This window comes from Pagrus major, chromosome 7, assembly GCF_040436345.1.
Source record: "Pagrus major chromosome 7, Pma_NU_1.0".
Classification (NCBI taxonomy): domain Eukaryota; kingdom Metazoa; phylum Chordata; class Actinopteri; order Spariformes; family Sparidae; genus Pagrus; species Pagrus major.
The window spans coordinates 32,596,807-32,621,274 of NC_133221.1; the positions used below are offsets into that span (position 1 = coordinate 32,596,807).

At 39.0% G+C, this 24,468-nt stretch overlaps 1 protein-coding gene across 1 annotated transcript in view; it reads left to right on the plus strand.

Annotated features, from left to right (window-relative positions):
- The first annotated feature begins 11,677 nt into the window (after nucleotides 1-11,677).
- The window catches only part of plagl2 (pleiomorphic adenoma gene-like 2), a 59,352-nt gene continuing 46,561 nt past the window's right edge, over nucleotides 11,678-24,468 (plus strand). Inside the window, exon 1 of the mRNA XM_073470770.1 lies at nucleotides 11,678-11,917. The gene's annotated coding sequence lies outside the window, so the exon portion shown is untranslated. The remainder of the gene's footprint in view (nucleotides 11,918-24,468) is intronic.

The following is a 24,468-nucleotide window of genomic DNA, read 5'->3' on the forward strand; positions in this document are numbered from 1 at the left end:
AAAATTATTAGACCACCCTTGTTTTCTTCAATTTCTTGTTCATTTTAATACCTGGTACCACTAAAGGTATAATACAATGAACACGACAAAAAATGCAGCTGATCACATAATACTTTATGTCCTATTTGACATTCTTAAGCTTAATTGTATTCCCAGGGTATATAAGAGGCCATTTCATGTCATAAGCAGCACTGCACATGCAAAGGCTTAGAGTGGTTTCCTGCTTACATTCAAGCCATAGCACAACTCAGAAGTTGTCAGCTCTCACATAATGCCTAAAACAAAAGAATTATGTGAAGCCACAAAGGCAGCCATCTTGGCACTGCTGGAAATTGGCATGAGTGAGAGACAGGTAGCAAAAAAACTAAAGATCTCCAAGACAGCTGTTCATTACAACAAGAAAAAACAAGCCGAACACGGCACTACCAAATTGCTACCTGGCCGCGGCAGGAAACGTCTCTCTACCCCACGAGATGACCGTGCACTCGTCCGTTCCTGTGTCAGGAATCGTCGTCAGACCTCCAGGGACCTTAAAAATGAGTGGGCACTGTCGAGAAATGTGACTTGTTCGGCAAGGACAGTTCGAAACCGACTTGTTGAAGCTGGTCTGAAGTCACACAGAGCAAGGAAGAAGCCCTTCATCAACGAAAGGCACAGGAAGGCCCGGTTACTCTTTGCTAGGGATCACAAGGATTGGACTGTTGATGATTGGGCTAAGGTTCTCTTCAGTGATGAATCCAATTTTGAGTTGATGCCCACTCCAGCTAACTTACTGGTTAGGAGGAGGCCTGGAGAAGCCTACAAACCAGACTGTCTTGCCCCTACAGTAAAACATGGGGGTGGATCAGTGATGATCTGGGGTTGTTTCAGTATGAGTGGAACAGGGCAAATGCAATTGTGTGAAGGGCGAATGAACCAGGTCATGTACAGGGCTACTCTTGAAAACAGTCTTCTTCCATCAGCTGGAAAACTCTTTCCTGCCTCGAATGACTGGATTTTCCAACAAGACAATGCCCCTTGCCACACAGCAAGGTCAGTTAAAGCCTGGATGGAGAACCACAACATTCGCACCATGCCTTGGCCTGCTCAATCACCAGATCTGAATCCAGTTGAAAACCTATGGAAAATCATCAAACTCAAAATGGAGAACCACAAGCCCAAAAACAAAGCAAATTTGTTTGAATTTGTGCAACAGGAATGGGCTGCTGTGACAGCAGAACAATGTCAGAAGCTGGTGGAGAGCATGCCAAGACGCATGGCTTCAGTCATCAAAAACAATGGTTACGCAATCAAGTACTAACTCCTGTGTGTATCATGTGTTTAAAGCAAACAGAAAAGAAAACATGGAATGCTTAAATGCAGTGTTTTTGGCAGTACAGTGCCATAGCTATTGATGTGAGAACTTAAGTGATTTTGGTTACTATCAAGAAAACCATGGAAAATGGCTAGATATCAGCTCTTAAATTAAACTCTTACGAGCTATTTTTGTTGTTATCATTATATTTGTCCAAACAAATGTACCTTTAGTTGAACCAGACATTAAAATGAACAAGAAATTGAAGAAAACAAGGGTGGTCTAATAATTTTTTCCATGACTGTAGTTAAGTTGTAGGTGGTGTTTATCAGGAAAAAGCACCAGTAATGTTCTACTTAAGACGCTGACCTGCTCATGTGCAGTCCTTTGAGCCTGAAGATCTTCTACTCAACGTATGAACATCTGCTCCTTGACCTGTCGCCCTCCCACGTCCACGGCCTCTCCCTCCACTTCCTCGGACACTGCTGGTTGTCCTCCTGTCGTCCTCTCTGACGTGATGATGTGCTTCACTCTGGCGTGTACTCGTCATCAGAGTCAACGAGGCTCTCAACGTGGAAGCTCTAACATGCAAAACATTGTATCATCATGAGTCCAATACAATATTCACGTTTGTCTGTGAATCACTGAGGGAAACAGAAAAATAAACATGTAGCAGGCCCACCACTCATCTTGATGTTTTAGCTTTGCCATATCTAACAATAGCCAGCTGTTGCTAGCTAACCAGCAATGAGTTTCAACATCAAAATACACTCAAAACAATTTCTGAATGCTAACAAAGCTAGCTTGACAGCTTTCAGTACTAACACTGACTATGTTGGTTGTTTACAGAGGAGGATTAAGGTAGTCATGGGCCCCTAGGCTATTTTTTATGTGGGCCCCCAGCAACAGGTGATGCACTCACGGAGGGATTAGCGGAGGCTAGCATATTGTGGCTAACTCCCGGGATACTGGAGGTCAAAGCCGATGTGTCCGCTGGCTCTGTAGTGGATGTGCCCGCTGTTTCACCCTCCTCACTAGCTTGAGAAGATGATGAGCCACGGTGGTCGTGGTCAACGTCCTCCACCTCCGCATCTTCTTGACCCCGACAACCAGCAGCTTTAAAATATCCCGTTAATTTGGGAATCTTCGCTAATAGTTCTCTGTCCCTTTTTTCTTTCTCCCGCTGCACCTTTCGCTTCTGTGCCCCGCTGGGTTTTTTGTCAGACATTTTGCTGCTGCAAAATTTTGGTTGACAGGTAACGGCCGGTGATGTAGGTAGGTCAAATCGAATCGATGACCTCGATTGGATGAGGTGACCCATGTCTGCCCAATCAGTGCTGTTTTGTTTGTTTATTACCCCACGGACCAATAGAGGTCAATGAATTTTTCCATTAAAGTGTATTTAATTTTCTAAAAAATAATCTGACCAATTCAAGGACCCCTCCACACGTGGGGCCCCTAGGCTGCAGCCTAGGGAAGCCTGTGCATTAATCCGCATGTGGTTGTTTACATTCAATATGATCATATGAGGTGTTTACTTTCAAGTGAATGAGACATGAGGAGTTACTTGTAGTTAGATGTTGTGATGAAAACGGTGTAACATTACACTCTTCTTCCTACCGCTGGTGAGGACTCGGACTCCGTCAGTGGTATTCGGCAGTTTTCGGAAAGTGCTCATTCATGGTTTGGGGGGAGTGGCTTTGGAGAGAGGCAGGGGGCGGGGTTTACTGGCTGGATACGATTTTTCCATCTTACCGACCCCAGCTTTAAGACCATTATCTACTGTTGAGATGCTGAGTGACACAGCTGATATAATCTGCTTACAAATTGTTCTTCATTATAACACAAAGTACAGCTGAATGTATGCACTTCAGTTATTTTAAAAAAGATTATTACGATCTAACAAATATCATGCAGCCAAAACACCAAAAAATTAAAAGGGGCCTTAATGAGGTCATGGTCCATTCGAAGGTTGTTAAAATGTGAAAGTTAGATTTTTTTTCTTATTTTCCTTCGTCTACATACATAGATAACGCTGTTATTAGTTTATTGTTTTTTCACACCAGCATTTTTAATAAATGCTAAAATAATTATATATCCCTATATCCCATTCATTTCTATGTAGGCAGATTAAAAAAATTATATTAAACACTCTTATCAAATTGTCATCAGCAAACAAACAAAGAAAAATTGGTTTAGGGTTATCGCTAATTGGACCCCTGGCCTTGAATAAAAATCCGATGCGCGATGAGAACCCCTTGACTAGACCTTTATATTCTGTTGAGTTGTCTACTTAAATTATCCCAAATGTTTCCAACAATATTCAAACCAGAAATATATGTTTACATAAGGTAACGGTGCATTTAATTTGGTTGTTTGTCATTATAACTCCTGCTTCTATAATTTCTTAGTCATGTAGTTACATTTTCATCAGCGATGGTGGTTGTTTAACAATGAAGACATAAACTCCCATGATCCTATGCTACTTATGTCTTTTGTTTTGTATGAGAGACCCCTAGTGGCAGAAATTACATACTGTGCATTTAAACCAAAATCAATGTGTGTTTTTGTCAGTCCTTCACAATGAACGCTCTGAGATGTTTTTTACTCAGGCCTTTGCTTTGAAGATACTTAATCCCTCCACATCCTCCAGCTCAGCCAACCCAGGCTAACATATTCTTTCTTTGTATTCAGTCACTCTCGTTTTTCTTTTCTCTGATGCTCGACAGCTGGCTGTTCTTTCCCTCTTTTCCTGTGTCGTTCTTGGTCTGCTCCTCCCCCATCCCTTGAACACACACTGTTTTTCATTGTTAGAGATGACAGCGATGATAACAATGCAAAGAACCACAACTCACAGTCTGAATATGAGAAAAAGACAGCGAAAGAGAGACTTCCTTCAGGTGAACGAATGGCATTGATCACAACAACCAAATGAAACATAAAAATGTATTGGATATGGATATGGATATTGCCATGGCTTTTATCATATTAGGCAATCAATGGTACAGTTGTTAATATACATGACATGCACATTTTTTTTTATGTATGTCTGACTCACTGTCCTGTGCTCTAACAATTTCATTTCCCTTTTTGAATCTAAAAGTTCCTCCAACACATAAGACTTTACTTTGAGAAGCTTCAGAAGAAGAAGGTGACATTTACATTTCATAAAAACATCTGCTTATGTACAGTATATATGTCACTCAAGTCTCCCCCTTGCTTCCTCTCTGTTTTAACCTCTGCTTCTATCTTACTTGCTGTTGCTCCAGAATAACAGGTCTAGCACTCTGCCAGTTTCCTTTCACAAGAGGCAAATAAGGTAGTCAACCTCAAAAAAACTGTTGACCTCTCTGCGTTGTTATTGACAGCCTGGCTTTCAGTTCAGCTGAATGCTATATGGCGAGCATGCGTGATGTTATTTCCCAGATCCAGCATACAGAGACAATAAATATAGAAGCAACTAAAGTCTTCCAAAGCAAAGTTTTTCCACTAAGAGCTCTTTTAAACATAATAATAAAGAAACTTTTTTTTTTTCTGAAAATATAATTAAAACTTAATCCAACATGAAACTAGGTAAAAAGTTACCAATCTCAGCTCGAGACTTTGTCTCTCAAACTGCAGTTTAGATTTTGAGAAAACAACCCCAGAATTCTGTTGAAAAGATTTTAATTTTTTCCTGTAAAGTTTTACTAAGATTTAGAGGTGTTAGTTTAGGAAGTGAAGTGCCTTATGTGAAAAAAAAAAATCAATCCAAGTTGAAAGCAGTTAAAATGTAACTAAACACAGTTTGGCTCCAAAGAATTATTTTGATATAGAGGTGTAAAAAAACTATCCCAAACTAACAAAAATATTGACAAAATACTTAATAGTTTTAGCTAGGATCCCACTGTGACAGCAGTGCCCCTTAGTGATGTGTACTGAAAAAAAAGTAATTTTCCTTTTTTAAGCTTTCATTTTACATGTGATCTTGTGTACCTTTTGGCTTTCTAATATTAAATTTACACATATAAAACAATGAAATTAGCTGTAAATATGGTTAACATACTGTTAAACTGTTAAAAAAAATTCTGTCAGAAAGGGTGCCAAAAAATACTGTAAAAGAACATGGCATGTGGTATGTATAAAAACCCAATCTCACATAAAATGAACAAATAAAGGAACAAACGTGATTTTGGCTCAAAATATTTATTTAGAGGTGTTCCAAAAATAGCCAAACTAAAAAAAAACCTATTGACATAATGCCTATATATATTTTTTTTTCCTATGGCAGTGATGTGCCTTAATGAAGTAGATATAAACTGGATATGACATAAAATTAATAGCTAAACTATTAGGGTTATAAGAGTTAGGGTTATTTAAAAAAGTACTTCACCACTGGAAAGATTGTCCTTGCATAAAATTGGGCTGTCAGTAGAAAGACAGTTCATTTGGAAATGCCTCCTACACGAGCAGAGAAAACAGAGAAAAATGTCTGTGGTATTCCTCTCTGCTCATAAGGTAGAAAACCTACAACAACCAGAATGCACTGCGCTGCACCACACCAATAAACACTCCTGGTGATGGGTGACATACTGTGTGACGGGCGGTGTTTGGTTTTGGCTCCAAACAAAGTCCGTATTGACACAGGAAAGAGTAGGGTGGCTAGCTTTTAGGTCACAAATAGACAATGAACAGGATCGTGGTTCATATTTGATCAGCACTGCCTTGCTTGGGGGGGCAAAAATCAAAAAAACCTGTGGCAGCCTTAGTGACGTAGATAAAAACAAAAAGTGTCTAACATGAAAGTAACAAAAAAGGAACGTTTTTTTGTTTCTAGTATACTAACACTAACAAAACTGTCGACGAAATGCCTTTTTTTTTTTACTTCATCTCATCTCAGCCAGGATCCCCTTTGGCAGCAGAAGGCCTTTGTGAGGTAGATGTGTAGCTGGTCAGGACACTCCATGTTCCACCCATCTACCTTATCAACCTGCTGCAGACCACGGGAGCTGGCTGTCTGCGACCTGATAATCCACCTCATCATAGAACCGTCAATATCAGTTGAGATAGACGTCACATACCATTTACTCTGTGCTACCGAGAAATGACAGATGCTCAGTCGTTACATCATATGTGATCATGAGCTATCTTTCAGTGCAGAACCTCTATGGCATGTTGTGGAACATCTGTTTTGGTGTAAACACTTGATGAAACAAGTGTTCTGAGCAATAATCACATTGATTTTTAGCTGTATTTAATCAACCTTCAAATACAATATAAAAAGTCACACCGGAATTTAGTGGAATCAACTAATCTTTTCTTATTAATATAAATTGAGAAGTTTTATTTTTTTGAGGTTAATTCAACTTTAAATTTCTGTATTTTATTTTCAGACCATTTCTTGACGTGTAAACACAGTTATTCTAACCTGAAGTCTTTTGACATGAAATAATGAGTTTATACTGTACATTGTTCAACCAACTTATTAAAAAAAACACAGTTAGCATATTAGCAGACTTGCCAACATGCATTGTTTGTCAGTTAAAACTCTCCTGAGACCCTTTTTTAAAGAAAACATACATGATGGAACTTGCTTTGTGTCTTTAATACATTTTGAGATCAGTCATGGTTGTTGTTGTATTCACAACAATGAATACATTGTTAACCATGTTAAGAGTATTGCATTAAGTCTTTACCCCCTCACACCATTAACTGAGAGATTAGTGTCTTATGTTGTCTATAAGCCAATGCTGGAATAAAGAAGTTCCAGTAGGAGCAACCTCAGCTGAACTTTGACTTTCTTCAAACTGAGAAAATGTCAAATGAAAACAAATTTGTTTGTAACATTCGTTAATATGACTGAATAGTTGTTGATTCTTAATATCTTAAAGTTTCACAAAACAAGGACTTTAACTGACTTTGAACTAATTATACAACCTAAGTTACCTCAAATATTTAAGGCAGCAGTTGAACTTACATTTTTAAGTTGAAAAGTATTTACAGAGCACTTTGATGTTGGTTGTGCTACTGGATGGTTGAATTATGGCCATTTATTAAACAAAAAACTCCCTAAAGAAGTGTTTGGAAAATAAATATACCCCCAAATCCTATCTAAATCTACAATTCTTCAGTCTTTTCTGTCCATGAACCAAACTAATATGATGAATGTAGGTTCACTCTGAGACAGAGGAACATTAAAGCATACTAGAATAACACAACCTGCTTTTATACAGCTATAATTTAAAAAATGCTGGACAGAACAAAACTGAGCAGGAAAATCATGCATGTCCACAACAGGCGTCAGTGCCATGTCTGTGCAACTGGAAGAGAAGGCGATGTCCCTGTCTCTGTGTTTTGGTGGTTTCCCCCATCCTTTCGAAGCTGTTTATCATCATCTCTGCTAATGTAAACCGCCCATCTGTTTTAAACAAAACACATAAAACACACACAGTCATTTCCCACCACCCCACACCCTGAAAATAGGGATTGCTTGGTACTCTGGTGGTGGCAAGGAAATACACGCCAGATGTGAACAATTGTCCCCCTTACTAATTGCTATTGTGTTCATTGATGCTAATTTTAGGTTTGTGTAGATGCGGCCAGAACTTGATTAGTGCACTTCTGTGTATTTGTTTGAAACTTTGAGTGTGCAAGATTTTAAAGCTGATGTAATATAATGGTATTAAAATAAAAGCTGTGAGGTACGGAGTGTTAAAGCAATGAGAGAGAGCAGTTGGAGATCTGACTACTGTTATACAGTGCCATAAACAGACAGACATGTTTCTACTCAGTGCCTGATGAAAGCTTTATTCAAGGGAGCCCATCGCTTGCCCTGGTTGTCTCATCAAAGATTCTGAAAGGCTGGCTTCCTCATCCCTTACAGTGCATCTAATCAGGACTGATTAGGTGTGTGGTAGCCAGAGACACTCAGGGGGGTGGGGCTCTGGAGGTGGCTCCTGTTGTTGTGATTACTTACTGTACTTTCTGCATGTGAGGGGTGTCCTAGACAAAACGATATCAGAGAAAGTCAATACCACAACATGATGTGGGGTGTCATAAGATAGGTAAAAATCATTCCACAACTCTTAACACACCACCATGCAGCTGCAATCAACCTGACTATGGCCATACCAGCTACACTATATTGCCAGTGAGATAACAATGACATAATGAAAAAAGTCTAACCTCTTTATCCTGTGAAACTGCTTCACATCATCTATCCTCAACCTCCGGTTTCTCTATCATCAGTAACACTTTATGCAACATTATAATGGCCATCCAAATAATGTTTATAGTTGAACTACACAGTATTTATTAACCATTTACAAAGTCTTAGAAACATCAGCTTACAGTAAACAAACACTTAATAAATGGTTTATAAAGCATTTAATTGTTCTTTAATAGTGAAATGCTTCCATTGCAAATGCATCTATTCTTGTGCAGTTTTTGTTGTTTTCCAGTAGGGTTGTCCAAAGTGTCATAGCACAGGGTCAGAGTGACACTGCAGTTTATACTCAGTAACTTTATCTTTCGATTTATATAAAATATTAATAATTATACCCCCCTCATCTATCTATTTTGATGTTCTCATCTTCATTTATCACAGGCTAAATGACCCATTGTCTTTGGTTTGATAAGATTCAGACACTTCAAAATGGTTCATGAACTTGCATTTACAGCTAATTTTGAATGCCATAAGAGTTTGAAGAGTTTGTTTTAGAGTCATGTAATGTAAGAAGTCTCATATTTGGATATTTTATTTAAATGTAAAATGATGGATTATTTTTTAACAATGGCCTCACACTGAAATCTTTTTTACATTTGAACTGAACTGAACTGAAGCCTACAATGTAATCTGATCGTTTGATTCAAACATGTCAGTCTTAATTGTCTAATTCTTAAAGGCCAATTCTGAAAGTTATGCATAATATGTCATTCAGTTATTATTATACATAAATGTACAAATATATATATACTTCTATATATATATATATATATATATATATATATATATATATATATATATATATATATATACTTCTATATATATATATATATATATATATATATAAATATATATATATATATATATATATATATATATATATATATATATATATATATATATATATATATAGAAGTATATATATTCTAATATATATATTTTAATTAACTTTGCCTAGATAACCTTATTTGCCTCTTAGTTCAGTGTTCAATAATTTCCTCTCGGGCTGCTTTCAAAAATAAATGTTTGCTTGAAAACAAAAACCTATTTGACTTTTTTAAAATCAAATCGAATACCAAACACTGGCCTATTCTGTTTTACTTGAAATGCCTCCACATCTCCAGCTCTCCACCAGGCGAGAAAGAGTTTCTAATATGTTTTAGATCCTGTTTTCCTCCTACTTATTGTGCATTTAAACAGGACTTCGACTTAACACTACTCAAAGAACAAAATTCCACTGGACCAGTGGAGTATCAAAACCTTTTCATGTTAGGTCCAAAATGATGCCTGTTCTCAAACGTGTATCTGTCTTTTCGCTCCTAACTCATCGAAAATATGTCTCCATCTCTCACTACCGCAAACTATTCTCTCCACACTGCAGCAACAGGTAAGCCTATTGTGCTTTAGGAGGCATTTCACCCTCAACAGCTGGTATTTTCGAACCCGCTCCCCGTATTGAACACGCCGAAAGGCTTTTGATGCTTTCATGTTCGGTCGGACATGTCGAAATTATGACAGACCGATAGATTACCAAGAATAATCAGAATATTAATAAACACAACTAGAGTTAATTATTATTATTATTGTTGTTATTGTTGTTGTTATTATTATTATTTAGTGGTCTGATTGAATTAAGTAGCCTATTAAAGTAGCCTAGTATTTTTTAAACAAGGTTTATTTGATAATTTATCTAAAGCATCAAGATCTGGCACTGCAACATAAAGTATTCTATCGACTATAGGCTGTCATGTTTCAAGTCATTTGTAAAATAAACCAACAGGCATAAAAATAACCCTGCGTATCTATTGGTAATGTTCAATAAACTATTATCCGCAAGAGCACTGAAACAGACAGACAAACGCACTTTTTCTATGAGTATAAAATATGAGCAGCACTTGAAGGCAGCATTATTGAAGACTCTTGCTCCCCACCCCCCTACCCTCTCTGCACAAGCATATTCACCCTGCAGGCTTGGTGGGGCTGGGAAGAGGTGGTGGGGGTTAGGGTGATGAGGAAACGAGTTGATGTGCCCTGGAAGTAATCCCCCCACCCCCCACCACCACAACCAAAAAAAGAAAAAAAGAAGAAGAAAAAAGGAAAAAAAGCGCAAGGTGGGAGAAACGGGACTCCCACCAGCACCACCGGTAGCCTTGAACACGTGGGGATCCGGGGCGCCCTTCCACATTCCTGCTGATGGGCTGCTGTTTGCTTCCTCATGCTGACACTTGTTGACAAACAGAAGAAAAAATCTGAAATTGCAGAAATGAGTCGGGTAGCGTACGTTATTTAGACAGATTCTTCTTCCTCTTGTTCTTCTTTTAAACAATTTAACAATCGATTTTTAAAAAAATAAAAAAAACAACAACTTTGTTTGCAAGTGTTGACTTTAATAAATGATGGAAATTTCAGTATTGAATAGAGATTCAAGATAATTATTTTAATATGTCTACATACTTTCTCACACTTTTCCGTTGTTAAAAAGTGTGAAATTGAGGTGACACCGCGGTCATTATTAATATGCACTGATTCCTGTTATGACACTTTATGACAGTTTATAATTTCCTTCAAAAGGATCAGTTCAACAAATAAACAAAAAACCTACATTTAATAAGGAGGAAATTCATTGTTTATGTAGTAGCCTAGTTCATTTGCCATTAGAGAAAGCACATTATTTATCTCATTTCTATTCGGTTTCAGAGACAACACAAAGGTTGATAACACAAAGCCTACTCAACACAACAAATAAAGATAGCGCCATTTCATCAGCACGAATCCTGGGATTTTTAAAACAATGTGTAATATTTAATAACTGCAAAAAAGCCTAGAAAGTTATCAGCGACATAATATATTGCCAAACAATAGATGATGTTGTCTATTAAACTTTGACTATAGGCAACAATATACAATTCTTTCAGATATAAGACGTTAATATGTCATATTTCAAAATTGCCTCCGCAATATTATTCGATTAAAAATTAATTTCTGTTTTTATTATATTTTAAAATTGTAATGTTTTTTCAGTGGCCGAATCTGTAGGCCGACAGACTGCACGTGTATAACTGAATGTATGGCTTGTGACTGGGAGGACTGGCTAGAGGCTGCTGAAAACCAGTAAGCTGTCCCTGGTTGAAAAAAAAAAAAAAAAAGTTTGTGAAAGTGGCCTGACGTCACACTCCCACAATGCTTACCGCCCCATAACTCCGCTGCAGCCTGAGGGGAGCCAGACACACTCTCAGGCCCCGAATATAAAAAAATATTGAAAAAAATCGGAAAAAAATATTAAAACACGCAATCGAGGGGAGAAAAGAGCGGAGAGCGGTGGCGTGGGCTCTCCCACGGCGGGTTTGTGGTCCGGTCCGGGATGGAAGGTTGCCGGGGCTCCATGTGAGGTTGACTAATGCGGTGCTGGAAACTTTTTGGTGGGTAAACTACTCTTTTTTCACTAAGACCTCATAATGTGGCTGCACGTCCTGGCGTGTGCATGTGTGCCTTTTAAACTACTTTACGAGCTTTATATCAACTCTCAACTCGTGCATTGTGACATATCGACGTGAGCGACACTTCAAGTACTGTGAATGTGTTGTTACTATCGCTATCGGACTTTGCGTAATTTTGCTCATTTTTGCGGCAGCGTGGAAGGATCTGGGTATTTAACTTTTAATTACGATTACGATCGCCTCCGTGCACCGCGAGGCTTTTTTGGTCGACAAATATGTTGCAAATGCGAATGAGTGAAGTTGTAAAACACGGCGCACTTTGTCCAGCGGCCCTCGCTGTTTACGTCTGATGTTCTTTGTAAGTTTTCGGCGATCTGGTGAGTTTTTAAGAAATTTCCGAGTATTTATAAATTGTGGCATGCCACTGCAGAAGAGGGGAGGGGGGGGGGGGGGGCGTCCCGTGGTGTTAGTTTGCGAGAGGAGAAAAACTCTGATAAAGGGCGCTGTAAAGTGGAAGCAGTTTGGTGTGTGATCATCTCACGGTTACATCAAGTAAACTAAGAGTTGTGTGTCTGATATTCAGGCGTACACTGAAACCTTGAAGCCATTGTTGCTGACTGAATGTATATTTAGCCCCTCCACTAGGTTATCTATGGCTTCTGTCATGTTTGTCGCTGATCGGAAGTTTTGTGTCTCTGCCTGCATGTGTGAGTCTCTGTAAGAGAGAGTGTGCGCTTTTCCTTGGAAGCGGGTAAATAACAACCAAGACCCCACAAAAGGGGGGTTGGGGTTCAAATCTGGGGGTTCAGTTTATTCACTTGTTATTGATAGCTGTCTTGGCTGTAGGCTTCTACTTTTTACACAGTTGTTGTCGATCGTGAGTGTGGAATTAAGACAAATGTACTGCTGGTGTAACTAAAAGTAGGCAAGCCAATATTCATTAAGATAACAAAATAATGAGAATCAAAAGTACTTTATTGATCCCTGAGGGGAAAATCGGGTATATTACAGTTACTCATTCTACAATATAACTATCATACTATAGAGAGATATAAATAGAGAACAAAAAAAAACAAGAAACAAGTAAGGATAAAATGTATACAGTAATTAAATATAAACTACCTGTGAAGAATTTGTGTGTTAAAACTATAATATGTGACTACTATATACATATATTTACATATAGAGATAGAAATTCCATTAGAAATAGAGATGTAAAATATGTGCCTCCTACCTCACTATAACTACAGTGTAGATAATATTGAGTAATATTGTTATTGGTAATAATCGGCAAATGTTAAGAGTATAAATAATTCATAAAAACAACGGTAGAATATTGCACATGAAAATGCATGTGAAAGTACTGCTCCAATAGGAACTAACAATAAGCTTGCAGTGAGAATATTGCTTGCTTTCACCATAGTGTTTCTTATTTAGGTGTTACAGTTACTGCACTATCATTATATCATTTATTACTGATGTTTATTCACTTGTTGAACATGGGGCTTGCACACAGAATGCACTTGATGACATTTACATGTTTTCATGACATCAGCTAGGCCTACAGTCTATAAGCAGACATCTTGTGGTTGTACAGGAGTTACTCATGTTTAAAGACCTCCTTAACCAAAGGGGAGATTTTCTCAAGTAATTGATTTGTTTGTAAAATGTCACACAAGTGAAAAATACCTGTTTTGGTTTCCTTAAACCCAAATTGAGATCTTCAGATTATTGTTTTGTGCCCAAAGACCAAAAACCCAACATTATTAACTGACTATCACACAAGACAAAGAAAAACAAAGTCCTCAAAACTGACCAGCCAGGACTGGGGACTGATATTTCTGTTTGAAATAAGACTCATTAATTGATTTCTAAAATAGTTGCAGATTAATTTTTTTTCAATTGACCAATCGACTATTTGTCTCAGCTCTAGATTCCACCTGCACTGGCGGGTTTCTCATGACACAGATACCCTCCTTCTATAGGACGTTCAACATCAACCTTGCTTGTCGTTTGATTGACAGTAATTATGAGATAATTGTGTGAGATATTAAGTACAGCATGCAAACAAATTTAAGCTCTCTGACTAATTTGAATAAAGCTCTAAACTGACTTAATGCTTTACTGTATGATTTGTGTAGAAAAAGGAGACAATCAGTTATTTAGGGGTAAATAAAAAAATAAATATTCTGAACTCAAAGCAGACATTTTTGTATGGCTGCGACACTAATCAAATAGATGAATATATACAGTGCTACATGCCTTAAAAGTTCCTCAAGAGTTCCCAAAGATTAATGTCAAAGTGACTTTAGGTGGGTTTTTTTCCTCCACCCCTGCAGCAGCGCTAAGTCAAGCAATGTTCCATCAAGGCCTCCAGCTACATAATAAGGAAATGGAAGTGAGTTTGTCACGAGACAATGCCTTTGCTGCTGCCAGTTGTAGTGCAAGTTGAGACCCATGTGTTGATATTTGCTGATCTCTCACTATAACAACCCTGTTTGCGATGAACCCACTCCATGGGCTTTTATAGATTTAATTTGCTCCAGAGATATCTGCAACATGGAACATTAAGTGAGCTTGTTTGTGTCCTGGTGCACCTGTTTTTATGTGCATTGACAGATATACGTACATATACAGTATCTTGTGTGATTAGCTTTAATGGTTCTATCAAACTTTAAAGGATCAGAGGTGAATTTGTGAAAATAAATTCATTCCTATGTGTTTCCCTAAGTGGTGAAAAGTAACATCATAGAGCTTTGTAAATTGAACAGTTATTTCAAAGACATTTGACAAAAAAGTTGTAAGCGAGTTTAAGAGCTAGATTTTCTCTTTATCTGTCACTTGTAATACTTTTTTCACGTCACAATATCCTGATGATTCATGTTATTCTGCTGCTCAAACATTCTTAGCTGTTCTGCTCTCCAAGTATTCTCTGCCGGCTCCATTGAGCCAGCTTCTTCTCATTAACTGCCATGCATTGCCTTACATTACTTCCATGCCCCTGTGGTTGGAGGCAGCACGTTTCATGTTTGCCTTTGTGATTGAGTGAATGTGTTTGCCTGTGAGAGCTCACACACATGCTTTTGGTGAGATGGTAGATGTGTGCGTGCATGTGTGTGTGTGTCTGCACTAATGGTGTGAGCTTGTGTGTTTGTGAGAGAGAGGGAGCTGTTTTTGAGCCCAAAGAGAGGTCTTCTCCTCTGAAAATCCCCCACAATTCCTTGCACCTCTGCAGGCAGCGGTGGTAATGGCAGCAGAGACAGTGGTGGCGGCAGCAACAGCAGGCTGATTTCCATGAGAAAAGAGCATCAGTTGGGTTAATGGGAGGGACAGCCCTCTGAGGGGACAAATGGTAGTTAATAACCAGGGAAGAATCGGAAAAGCTCTGATCCCTTTCTTTGTACTTCTTCACCTTCTAGAGGCAGGGATGGGATGGGGTGGGTGGGGTGCAGAGTAGATGGGTGAGGGAACAAGGGACACTGGGTTCATGCTAGAATGGATGTTTTTTGCTGAAGGGCTGCAATAAGATTGTACTATTTGTTATTTTCTCAGGACAGCTGGGGGGAAAAATCTCAGAGCCTGAGAACTGGAACACAATATGGCATTGCAGAAGAAGAAGTGTGTGTGTGTTTGTGTGTGTGTGTGTGTGTGTGTGTGTGTGTGCAAAGGCAAGGGGTGCAGTTTGTGTATTTACACTTTCTGTGTACGCACCTGTACATGTGTTTACATGCATGTGTGTCCAGTGTCATTGGATGAGCAGGGAAAAATTTATTTATTTTTGAAATGTGAGTTTCACACAATAGCCGCTGGTCATTTAGGTCACGTTGAAAGAGGGATGGCTGGAGAAAAGAGAGATACTGGATAGATATATGTTGGTTATGGAAACAGAAGTAAGTCAGATTTACAGAGATAGTCAGGAAGAAAGACAGGATAAGGAATTGAGAGAGTCATTGCTCCTTTTATATCTCCAGCTCTTTTGAGTGTTGATGATGTTTCAGAATCTCCACAGTCATTACCTGAGTGCAAAAATGTACATTACCTAATAAATTATTTGTCTTTCCATATAGGCCATCAAACGAAAACACTAAATGTGTTTGTACTAAGTACCAAAAACTGTCAAGTAGTAAATGTTCTAGTACAGCTGCTTAACATTTTGAGAAATACTGTTTTTATGCCTCAAATAAGAAGTATTTAAAAACGTATTGTTTTTGTACCAGTACTGGAACTCAGGAATACCAAAAAAATTGTACCAAGCCCTTCTTACCAAGTCCTTTTCCCTCATAGCTGATTGTGTTAAATTGTGTTTTCCTCCCATAGTGGGGTTTGCTTTTCCCTGCAGCTTTGATTTTTATTGCAAGCTATCAGTTTAAAATAGATTCTTCTGTATCTGTGTAACTTTAAAAAAACAGAATATTACATTTGTCCTCTCATAAATCCTCAATTAAATACACTTCATGGTTTTGCAGCTATAGACTTACTTGGTATAGTACAACCAGCATCTCAAAGTGCTCAGTTTAGCTAATGTTAGCAAACTTTTGTTATATTGTTGTGTAACTGACACTGCTGTAAGTTCGCTTTAACATAATCCCAATATTGCCAAATTAAAAGTTCATAGAGTGCAGCAGGAATGAGTCCTTAAACCTGAAAATAAGTTAGCATATTTGCACTTACTGTTTCCTCATACAGTCAGTGGGTTTTTTGAATGAGTTTTTGGTAAGATTCTTGAAATCAGTTCTGTGGGTAACACAAGCTTAAAATATTTTCATGTTTTGTTCTACCACATGAAATTTACGGTAAATACACCACATGTGAATTTTAAAGTTTTAATGTGTCTTAAAAAGCCGGTTGCCAACAAGTGTCCAACTGAGACTACAGAGCTTGCTGGTGACATTAAACGTCATCATATGGAGACTCGTCTACTCACTAGTCCGTCTATTCTAACTATAACTTTTCAACTTGGATTGGATCAATTTATAATAACATGTGTATAGTATAGTGTAGTAAGAAGCATATTGGTGGTGATGTTGAAGTCATGTGACCATGGTGTGGTTCATTTATAACCTAAAGTTAGCTTTTTACTCCTGGCAATTGCAATTACACTTCAAAAATCACAAAAGTGTTCATTTTTGAAGATTATCTTGCTGAACAAAATGTGTAAGTATCATAAACTTGTGTTTGCCACAGAGCTTATTTTCTACAATAATCCAATTGAAAATTCCCATAGGCTTTTTGTCGAGGGAAACAGGGCATTGCTAACGTCAGGGTTAGCCTACAAAAACATGTAATCCCTGCAGCACTCTATTAGCTATTAACCAGCCTACTGCTAATGCTTTATTGGATGTGATGATAAGCTTATGATGGTGAATGTCAGGTAATTTTAGCAAACTTTAATTCAATATTGCTGAGTAACTAACATTACTGTGTCAGATGCTGATTTCATGGCTGTTCTTGAACTGGTGTTACACTGTGTTGTAGTATCTACCATTATCCCAATATTGCCAGCTGATTGGTGTTAAATCAGCAGTAGATTATGTTGGCTAATGTTAGCAAAAGTTACAAAATGGTAATAGATATTACTGTCTAAATGACAGTATGAGGGTGTTGAGTTCAAATTTTTCTTTGTAAGTTAATGAATCCCATACATATTGCCAAAGTGTTAAGCAAATTTACATCTACTTATTTAAAGGTATAAAATTGTACAGAGAAATAAGAGAGTAACACCTATTTATTATTATTATTATTTTACAGGAAAAATGACTGATTCATACCATACATGTATAAACATTATCGCTATTTCACATTCAATTAAAATGTTTTTTTTAATTTGGGATAATGTCTAATGGGTGCAAAAACATGCACAAAACATCACCATTTACCTTCCTTATAGTAAATACAGCACTATATTCATTAATCACATTGAGTTGGCAGCCGTGACAGAGAGAAGAATGATACTTTGCTGTGAAATAGACTGATTGAAAACAGACATGTGAATGTGCAGTGCAGCACACACACACACACACACACACACACATACAAACACACACACACACACACACACACACACACACACACACACACACACTGTGTTGCATACACAGATATTTACAAGGCTAATTAAAGTACAAAAAGAACCTTTACATCTTCATTTTTGTTATGCATAGGCACAAAGTTAATAACACAGGCTCACATGCTCTCATTTACTCACACTCTCCCAGAGGCTTTTTGGATCGGCGTACATTCTGATGGGCCCTGCAGTATGCTGGTCAGAAATAGTAAGAGGATGCTAGATGCTTGAACCACATACTGCCACTTTTCCTTGTGGATATTTTTCTAGGAAGAGCGAGGCAGCTGTGGCTTTTCAGAACCTAGATCCATCCATCAAACAGCACCCATGGTTTACAGCATGCAACACACACACTCTTTCCTCTCCCTCCGCTCCCCCTCCTTTCCCTATTTCCATGTGTCTTAATTTCTTTCCCTTCTCTTTTTCTTCTTTCTTTCTTCATCGTCTCTGTCTGTCTCTCTGTCCATCCATCCCTCTCTGTTTTGCCCCTCATCCCTCTCTTCAAGACTGAGTTTACAGCCCCCAGGGCACTTCCGCCAGGCTGTCTGCAACAGATTTATTAATAGGCTTTTCTCTCTCTGCAGTAAACACAGTGTTTGTTTAGGGGGTCGTCGCTCAGACACTGATAGACTTGTACTTAACCTTAGGCACTGACTGACTTAGTAATAGAGGAAAGTCTGTCGGTTGCAAAGATGATCTACTGCAGATTAAGTCATACAGGAACTGCTGGAAATAAACACAAGACAGAATCACAAATGACTTGCAGTTAAAGAGCCAGCAGGGTTTGCATATTTGGTGATATTTTGAAGCCTCTTTTATTTTTCCAGATTTATCAGAGTTTGGTGATGTGAGAGGACAGGGTGGCAGAGGGGTTGACAAAATAGTCTCATTGCGAAGTCCATTCATCCTTTTTGTTTAGTAGCTCTTCATCACTTAATACAACCAATCAACAGGTGGAGTTTGCCCAGCGGTCATGGAATTGTAGATGTTGACTTTCTTTTTTAGCAAGACTTCTAATCCATGTTGCTTTAAAAGTTATACAGCAGGTGACAAACTTTCTCAACTGACCATTCACTAAACCCTGACAGCATTTAGATACTGTTGCTATTATGAGCCTGGTTGCACCTGGAGTTAAAGTGTAACTCTCGCCAAAATGCAACCTAGGCATTTTTTGTGAATGTACCCCAGTCAAACCTTTGTGTAAAAGCATAATTACGACAAAAAAGCCACTTTTAAGATTTTCCGTACTTTCGTTTTCGGGTCAAAATCATTTTCATTTGCGTGCTAGGGGCAACTGTATGGTAGCATCAAAATCGCTATTTTTAAAACACTAAGAAGACTCGACACAACATGAAACTTTGCTCGTAGTATCACCAGGGTCTCTACACATGAACACGAGCATTGAGAACATTGTTTGTGTACACAGAGTTTGCTAAAAAGGTTTTTGAACAACTCACGCTAGCAGTCGCTTGCTCCGCTCGCCGCCGTCCTGCCAGTCGACAAGAGTCGATCCCCGAGTGCGGCGTAACATGGAGGAACAAAAGTACGGTTAATCTTAAAAGTGGCTTTTTCGTCGTAATTATGCTTTTACACGAAAGTTTGACTTGGGTTCCTTCACAAAAAAAGCCTAGATTGCATTTTGGTGAGAGTTTCACTTTAACATCCATCCTTAGTGATCACAGGCTGTGAGTACAGGTGTGAACAACCCACAAGCTGCATTGAGGACACATTAGAGATCTGATCACTCAGACCACATTCAGAGGTGGTCTGGCCGCATGTGACCACATTCCTTTAGCAGTGTGTACACACATGTGTCCTGCGCCAAACTGAAGGACCGCCTACTCAACTGACGTCATCTGTAAAAGAAGAAGAAGAAGCTAGAACCACAGGCAGAATGGATTACACACTGTCTGTTTTTGATTTGATTAACTGTAATGCAAATGCAAATCACATTATCCTGGCAATGTTAGCCGCAGATGTTTGTGAACACACTGTTTGTTTCAACTGATCCAACCACTGAACTAGTAACCACAATATCACCAGACTCTCTTAACAAATCGCACAATTTTGAGTTTTTGAGTGAGGAGAAACGTAAACTTTGTGTAACAGTGACGATAATTTCTAGTTCATTGGTTCCTTCTTGTTAATTCAGCACTAAAACATGAAGTTGTGTGTTTCCTTGTAAAAAGTGTAAACGTTTGTGGAGAAAGTCCCCAGATTCCCTGACAAAATTGCTCAATTTGTTGAATAAGGAGAAACTTTATAAACACGTTTATTTGGAAGTGATATCGGATCACAAGTGGTCACTTGAGACATGTGGAGGTACATGTAAATGCCAGGTATGAAATTACGGACTTAGAGTTGTCCACTTGTGATTGGATCATTAAGGATGGAAGTTACAGTAATACCAGGTTTCAACAGCTTCTCAAAGGCTGTTCACATTTGTTATCAACAAAAATGGTCTCTAGAGGCCTGGAGCACTTCTGTTATGTTGATTGGATATGCAGCGATTTTCTGTTGCATTTGTTCTTGGGGTTTGTGTGTTTTTAACTTTGCCTCATTTGTGTATTTGAACGTTTCTCTTAATTGAAATGTTTTTAGCTGTCACAGCACATGCATACATTTAGTTGTGTTGTGTGTATTAATAGTATGTTTCCTATTACATATAGGAAATTGATAAAGATGTTCTCTTAATTTCACTGGTATTTGGTCTGTTTGCATGTGTTTTCTTAAGTTTGCGCTTGACAGCCACAAAAATTTCTTTGTCGCCTGTGAAGGAAAGTCCACAGACTCCCCTAAAAAATTGCACAGTTTTGTGAGTTGTTGTGTTAGGAGAAACTTTATAAACTTTGTGAAATGCTGTCTTTAACAAATTCTTAATTATTTGGGCCTTCCTGTAAAATACATACATTATGTTTTTTCTTCTTTATGTAAAAAACTTGTCCTTTGTCCAAGCATGCTGCCTACTACTGTTGGTCGGCCTGTAAAACTGTAACACTGTATCAACAATGCATCGTCTCTGCTAACAGAAAGATGTCCGTGCTTATTTGCATATAGAGTAGAGAAGTGAGATCAGATCACAAATGGTCACTCAAGACGCGGCATTGTAATGAACCGACATACTTTGAGCTGACAGCCTGGACGGATAATATCAGGTATAAACAGGCTCTTTGACTGTCAAGTGCTCCATTCTGGCATGGCACAGCAGACTATGATAACAGTGTCAGATTTGGCCACAGCTCAAGTTTATTGTAATTTCAATCCTTTGCACTGCCAACAGCTGTGGCTATAGGCATTATGTTTTCTTGTTATCAGTTCAGGATGAACTGATCAGATTTTGGTGGTCAAAGGTAAAGGTCACTGTGACTTCAGAAAACATGTGTTCGGCCATTAAGAATTAATATGCTTATTTTGACAAAATCTCACACTAATGTGTAATAGGATCAAATTAAGTGAAGTGATTTTATTTATCAAAGGTCAACTTCACCGTTACTAGGGCTGACTCAAATGGTTCAAAACTTCAACCGTAGTAATCGACACCCAAATATATATATTTTTTTAATGCATTACATCAAAATCCCAAAAAACCCAGCAGCAGCAGTGCAACATTATTCATTATGCATCACATTACTAAGGGTTCAAGCCCGAAGTGCAGCACTCTATATTTGGGGGTGGCTGTAACTCGGGAGGTGGAGCGGGTTGTCTAGTAATCGGAAGGTGGCTGGTTCGAATCCCGGCTCCCCCCAGCTGCATGTCGAAGTGTCCTTGAGCAAGATACTGAACCCCAAATTGCTCCTGATGAGCAGTTGGCAGCATCAGTATATGAATGTGTATGTGAATGGGTGAATATGACAAGTGTCGTAAAGCACTTTGAACGGTTAGTAGACTGGAAAAGCACTCAGCGAAATGCAAGTCCATTTGCATTGTTTTAGTGCTGGTTTATTATTATTTGTCTTAAGCCACAGCTCAAATTGCTGTGAGCTGGAACTAACGAGAAAAATTAAACTTGGCCAAATAACTGGAAATGGCGTGCAAATGCTTTTCAACATATTATGAGCCAAATCTGGCCACATTTGCCAAATAGACACATTGGGCTCTATCTTACGCTCAGCACAAAGCGGCGCACAGCGTCATTGCAATTGTCATTGCTAGTTTCAGACGCAGTTGTCATTTTCATGCCCAGCGCCCACGTTGTGTAAATAGCAAATGTACCTGTGCCCACCTGTGCTCCCCTGGGTGTGTTGGTCTATAGGCCTTTTCAGACATTATCGGCGCGGCGAAGGTTCGCCATTTCTCCGCCTTTGTTTGTTCACACAGAACCAAGCAGCTCTGGTGTAAAGCCGCTCCAGTGTGTCAATTCATACAGCATGCCAGCGCTGCAGATCCAAAAAAGGCGTGACAGTACACATCATGACGTTGAGATCTGTGTGGTTTTTTCAATGTGTTTCCTCCAGTGTCCACCTGTTAATCTAAACATGTACCTGCTGACTGTTTATAATCATATGGATGCTGTTATAATGTGTTGTGATTGAGATCCTGACCCACCATACATTCTGGAAAGTGACAAAGTTACGTTTTTCGCTCTAAATTACATAATTACATAATCACCATCAGTAAACAGGACGCTGTCTGACTTTCTAACTCGCGGGGAGGGATGCTGTTTTCTGGGGGAAAGTTCACTGAAGTCTTGGTCGGGAGGGCTGGCGTCACTGTGATTTTTTTCAGTACAAGTTGCCAGAGACAGTAACTACAACAACACAATAGTGGAAGATGACGGCCTGGCTCTGCTGCCGGGGACAGGTGCTGTTTTTAGGGCAGAAATGTGACGAAGAGTCGGTAGGACAGACAGGAGGACAGACAGGATGACAGAGGCTTCGCCACATATAACTGCGGTATTTTTTTCTTCATATAAGTTGCCAAAGACACTAACAGTTGCCACATTACTGTTGTTTGGTCCTGTAACGTTGCTTTGTGGGTCATTTCTCTTTTATTTGATGAGTGAGGGATCTGTTTAGTTGTCAGACTGTGAACACCATCAGACCAACACACTCCTGATCCGCTCTGGCTTTTCTATGCACACAGACGACGTCTCGCCTCTGCTGTGGCTCTAATACTACCTCCTGAGGCGGATCAGAGCCACAGCGGAACTGTCCCCCCTCTCCGTAACTTTCACACAGACAACGGTGTGGATAATCGGCGCATGATTCCTGCACTGAAAGGGCAGCGTGAATGGGGCTTTTAAGTGAGGTGTGGTCAGGCGCACTGATGGCGGATTGCTATCCTGAGGCAGCAGAAAGCGACGGCATCATAGACCAACAAAAAGCTGGTCTAAGGTCAAAGGCGCAGTGTGTTTCCTGCTATTTAAAGAGTGCATTATTGAGACAGTAAGACGCGCCTACACAGGCGGGTTCACACCATTCATGTACTCATTTTATGATTTGAGAGGCTGCTTTCAGTTATTTGAAACATTTCCATGAACACACTCATGTCACTGTAACAAATATCGTGGCCCATTTAATCAGCAAAACTTAAAGCTGTAGTTATAAACTCTCCAGAGGAAACGAGTCAGGAGTTTTAAATAATCAATGAAGTTTATCAGCTGTTCCTTGTGCACAAATGCACATGTTAATGTAGAGATACACATATGGTTTCTGCTGCTGGAGGATCGCTGCAGATAATGTCATTAATATTTTCCTCATTAAGGACATATTTCACCCTCTCATCCCACCTGTCAGTGATCAGGATGATACCTTTTATGACCCGTACGCCTGATCCACGGACTGAGATCTGCACACACAGAGGGACTCCTCCTCAGTTAAATATCAGTTTATATTTTCTTATGCAGTCAAACAGAGTTGTTGATGGGACAGATGATTGTGAAATGGTGAGGCAGAGGGTCCAGCAGCCGAGGACCACATCCCTGTCCCTCAGTGAAAACGAGTGTTACTCTTTAATGTGTGTCAGGCCCTGGTGCACCTGGCTCTTAAAGGGAATGAGAGATGACACTCGGATTGGTTTGATTTATGTTCCGCCCAAAACACACCCATGACTGATTCACAGTTTAAACACCACCACTTTGCGCCATGCGCCACACTTTGCGCCCAGACCGTTTAACTAGCAAAATGGACTTGGACATGCCCTAAATGCACTAGCGCGCTGCGCTTTAGACTTTCTTAATAGGGCCCAGTAAGTTAAATTGACTTGAATTTGACACACAAGTCCAGGTGATAGTACTCCAAAAAATAGTACAAAAAATCCACTTGGAGCATATAGGTCTATCAAGTCTACTTTTTCTAACTTTACTCAATCAACACAAAATTTGCTATATAGCACTGTGGGACAGATATACACATTTCTATCATAAATGAGCAAGATAAGTCAAAAAAACACTATCAATCAAAATATTTTCTCAAAAGGCGAGGCTTAGAATAAATTGCTCATAACTCAATAACCATTGGTCCAATCATCA